This window comes from Penaeus vannamei, chromosome 17 (assembly GCF_042767895.1).
Source record: "Penaeus vannamei isolate JL-2024 chromosome 17, ASM4276789v1, whole genome shotgun sequence".
In the NCBI taxonomy this organism is placed as follows: domain Eukaryota; kingdom Metazoa; phylum Arthropoda; class Malacostraca; order Decapoda; family Penaeidae; genus Penaeus; species Penaeus vannamei.
In genome coordinates this window covers 31,721,378-31,726,377 of record NC_091565.1, presented here as the reverse complement: position 1 = coordinate 31,726,377, position 5,000 = coordinate 31,721,378, and the positions used below count along the sequence as shown (strand labels likewise).

At 40.8% G+C, this 5,000-nt stretch overlaps 1 protein-coding gene across 2 annotated transcripts in view; it reads left to right on the top strand.

The window, feature by feature from the left end:
- The window catches only part of ush (Zinc finger protein ush), a 556,711-nt gene that overhangs the window by 120,419 nt on the left and 431,292 nt on the right, over positions 1–5,000 (top strand). The window lies entirely within an intron of this gene.

Sequence of the window (5,000 nt, the reverse complement as noted above, 5' to 3'; positions counted from 1 at the left end):
GCCGCTCGACTGATCCCCGCGCCGTTTTAGGTTAGACAAACTGCCACGTAAGCGAGATTCTGAATTTCGAAATCGTCTTTGTTCGAGGAGGGTTTTTTTTTTTTTTTTTTTTTGTTTTGGGGGGGGGCTGATATGATGGTATTTTGCTCTTAGTTTGGGTTGTTATTCGTTATTTTTTTCTCTCCCTTTTCGTTTCTTTTCTTATCCCATCTCATATATTTCTTCTCTTTCTCTTCTCCTTCATTTATTTTTTTATCTCTTTTCTCTGTCTTTCTCTTCTCTTTCCTTTCTTTTCTTATCTCATCTTTTCTATTCTCTCTCTTTCTTTTCTTTTCTTACCTTATCATATCTATTCTATTCTCTTTCTTTCTTTTTCTTATCTCATCTCATCTTTTCTCTTCTCTTCCTTTCCCTTCCCTTTCTTTTCTCTTCTCTTCTCTTCTCTTCTTTCTCTCATATTTTACAAAATGATTATAGAATGCGTGTCAAGCAGTAGGGAGAGTAGTAGGGGGGGAGCGAAAAGGGGGGAGGGGAGAGCGAAGAAACGTTGACAGGATTGATTACAATTGAAGGATATAAAAATCGCCGCCTTTATCTCTTTATCAGCTTGTTAGCGGCGGTGGGGTCTTATCACAATCTATTTTTTTTTCCTTCGGGACTCCAAATCCCTCACAGCTGGATGTACTAATTGTTTGTTTACATTTTTACGTTCACGAAAGTAGGAGTGCTGAACCCTTTTTCTTTTGGGGGGGATTCTGCTGATGGCGGGGGGCGTGGCTTGGTTGGGAAAGGGGGGAGGGAGGGAGGGAGGAGGGAGAGAGGGAGGGAGGGAGAGAGGGAGGGAGGAGGGGGGAGGGAGGGGGGAGGGAGGGAGGGAGGGAGGGAGGGAGGGGCGGGGAAGGGAGGGAGGGGAGGGGCAGGGAAGGAGAGAGGGAAGGAGGGTGAGGGAGTCAGGGAGGGGTAGGGAAAAGGGAGGGAGGGAGGGAGGGGCAGGGAAGGAGGGAGGGAAGAAAAGAAAGAGAGGGGGCATGTAGGTCTATTGTGTGTGTGTGTAGCGCGCGCGCACGCGCGCACACACACACACACACACACACACACACACACACACACACACACACACACACACACACACACACACACACACACACACACACACACACACACACACACACAAATAAATAGAATTAAATATAGATAGATAAAAATAAATAAATAAATAAATTAATTAATTTTAAAAAATCTCTCACAGTAGTAACACAGAATATCTCACACTCACACACGTAGTCTCACACAGTCACATACAAGGACAGAGAAAGAAAAAATAAAGGCAAAAGAAGTGATAGAATGAGAAAGAAGCAGACACCGACAGAAAGCAAGAAGATAGCAATCCAGTATTACAATCACGAGATTGTGTGTAACACGACGAGCAAGCAAGACTGAGTGCTGTATATTTTTAAGGTCAGATCTTCTATGAGTATAACCGGCGATGACACACTGTCTCGTATTTAGCTCCTCATGCGTCAGCTGATTTATGTTTTGATGTGTCGGATTTGTCATGTAAAGTGTGAAGTGTGACACGCATTAAGGAATACAAGGATGGAGCGAAATCGAGAGGCAGGGAGAGCATCATTTCCTTGGAGTGATGATAGTGTGCGGTATTTGGATAGAAATGTCACAAAAATGATGATACAGTTGATAGATAATGTGAAAAAAATAACAGGGCGGGATAAGAAGGCGTTGCAATATCTTTGATTGAGATGATTTCTTGAGAATTTCAACGTCTCAACGTGAGTTTTTTTTTCTGTTTTTATTATTTATCTTTTTTTTTCTCTCCAGTGTCGGCGTTCTTTTGTTATAAGTGTTATCTGCGGCTTCTGTCTCTTGTTGTCTGTTTGTTTTTTTATGCTGATGTGTTCCTTTTTCGTGGTGATTTTTATGTTTATTTTTTTGTTTCATTATTTTTTGTCAGCTATTTGCATGTGTTTAAAATTTGCTTGATTGATTGCCTCCCGATATATGTTTCGATAAGGTTTGTTTTTGCTGAAGATTCATTGTTTATCGAAGTCCGAGGTGGGGGGTGTCGCTGATAGCCAGGAGGTTGTGTATTTATTGTTGCTATACTTGACGAGTCTGTTGTGTGTACTTGTTGAGTCTGTTTATTTGTTGTCGAAACCCGAACGCGGGAGAAGGTTTTCTGTATCACTGGAATCGTTGCCCGCTCGCTTGCATGTGTGTGTGTGTGGGGGGGGGGGGAGAGAGGGAAGGGGAGACGGAGAGGAAGAGGGAGGAGAGGCAGACAGGCACGCAGGCAAGCAGGCAGGCAGGCAGGCAGGCAGGCAGGCAGGCAGGCAGGCAGGCAGGCAGGCAGGCAGGCAGGCAGGCAGGCAGGCAGGCAGGCAGGCAGGCAGGCAGGCAGGCAGGCAGGCCGGCAGGCAGGCAGGCAGGCAGGCAGGCAGGCAGGCAGGCAGGCAGGCAGGCAGGCAGGCAGGCAGGCAGGCAGGCAGGCAGGCAGGCAGGCAGGCAGGCAGGCAGGCAGGCAGGCAGGCAGGCAGGCAGGCAGGCAGGCAGGCAGGCAGGCAGGCAGGCAGGCAGGCAGGCAGGCAGGCAGGCAGGCAGTAGATCATTTATAGGAAAAGTCGCAGTCAAGCTCGATTTAGACACTTTGTCAAATGACTTCTGGATGGCAAATACAAGCACAGCTGTGTTGACAGATCGCATGAACATTCCTGTCATGTTTACGGCTTATGAAGGGCTTTGACATTGATCGATGGCTGTCATGAGGTGTAGAAATAACGAGATAAGGTGCCCAGGGAACAGCGTTAGGGAACCTTCAGTAATGATTACGAGTATTATGATAGTAGCAAATATTCTCATAGACGAGATAGGAGCTAAGTAATACACGTAAGAACTCTAAGGGAGTGAGAACCCACCTATTGAGGAATAAAGAGAAAAAGTAAACATTACATGTTTGACACTATAAAGCCATTATGTCTGCATTGCTGCTGCTATTATTTCTGTGAACACCATTTCTATTTTCATGAAACGTTCCTGTAAACAAAATGTTTATAATGTAAACAGATTCACTATTGCTTTTCCTATGAACTACAACCCCAGTATGAATTATGTTATTATCTACATATATATTAATATTTTGTAGGGTGTTATTACTATTATTATTATGATATTGTGTTTACTACTACTAGTACGGCAACAACTACGGCAACAATAAAAACAACAACAACAACAACTACTACTACTTCTACTGCAACGGCTACTACTAATAGGAATGATAATGATAAGAAGGAGAATGACAATGATAACGATGATGATAGTAATAATAATGATCATGGAAGCAATGTATAATGTTAAGGATGATAATAATTGTAACAAAAAGATAAAACAAGACAGATTAAAAAACGCTAGATCCAGATCCAGCGCGGGTAAGATAACAGATAAGAACAGACAGGATAAAACGAAAAGAAAAATATGAGAGAAAATGAAGAGCGAAAAAAAAAGAGAAAAGATAAAGGCAAAGGAAATTCAACCAAAAAGGAGAAACAAAGAAAAAAAATTAGATACGAAGAAACGGAAAATGGGCGATAGATGTGATGTTATTTTTAGATTAATAACATGTTAACGGAACAAGAAAAGGAAAAAAAAAAGAACGATGATATCCAGAGTATGAAAAGATCGTTCGAGAGAAAGGAAGAAACGACATAAGAAATAGAAAAGAAAGATATAAAGAAAGAAACGGAAGCTAGACAAAGAAGAGATAATTAGAGGATAATCATTGACAAATGATAAAAAAAGAAAAAAAAATAGTTGAAGAAATCACCTTCACAAAAGATACGGAAAAGCGAATAAACGAAATTTGAAATGATTAAAAAAAAGACAGCAAATAGAAGACTAAAGAGAGCGAAATAAAAGCGATAATGATCATGAAAGCCTTAAAACGGGAAAGTGTGAAGGGACGGCCAGATTCACAGAAGGATTGGATGACGTCACGAGGATGATCCGAAAATCTACGAATCCTTATGATCGGTTCGGATTAATCTGTTCAGGGAAGAGAAAGGGGAAAATAGGGGGAAGGGAAGAGGAAGAGAAACAGGGAAAGGGGAGGAAGAAAAATTAGGGGAGGGGAAGAGGAAGTAAAATAGGGGGAAAAGAAGTGGAAGATAAATTAAGGAAAGGGAAGAAAGAAGAATAACGGGAAGAGAAAAGAAAGTAAAATAAGGGAAGATATAGAGAAAATTAAAGTGAAAAAAAGAAAGAGAAAAATAAGAAGGGGTTAAAACACAGGAAAGAAGATTTTTTTTCTTTTAAAGAACTAGAGAGTTTGTTTGGATGAAAGGCAAAAAGCGGGGATGAGAAAGGGAAAAAGAAAGTAGAAAAAATAGTGTTTGGACTTTTGTGTTAATAATTAAGAAAGATTAGTTAAAGGCTAAACAGGCTGCCCAAGGGGAAGAGGGGGGGGGGCAAAAATAGAAAATTTATTGATAAAGAGCAAGAAGGCAAAAAAAAGTGTTTCTAGTAAATACGTAACAACGGTTAGAATACATGCCTTGTTACGTGTTATTTTTTAAAGGGAAGAAGTGGTACGATAAATCTTTTCGAAATAACACACTTTAAAAACCCTCCCAACACAATACAATACCATAGTGCTATATGACCTTTGATGTGTAGCACATTTATTTTCTTGTCATTATTACTTCCTTCGAAATAACACAGAAGGAAAAGACCTGGGAGTACCTAGTAATGAGACAAAGCAAAGAACCGTAAAAATATATAATCTTTGTAACATTCCAGTGATTTCATTTGATTAATTGGTCAGCAGTAGAAGGTGTTTGTTTCATATTCGATCAACATGCTTTCAAAAAGAGGCGCAAGAAGCGTGGATAGTGGTATCACATACATTGCGAAATTGACCTTTAGATATTTGCATTTCCTTATCAGTTAATGTTTCTATCATCATTATTGGGATCACTGTCTTCACCGGAATT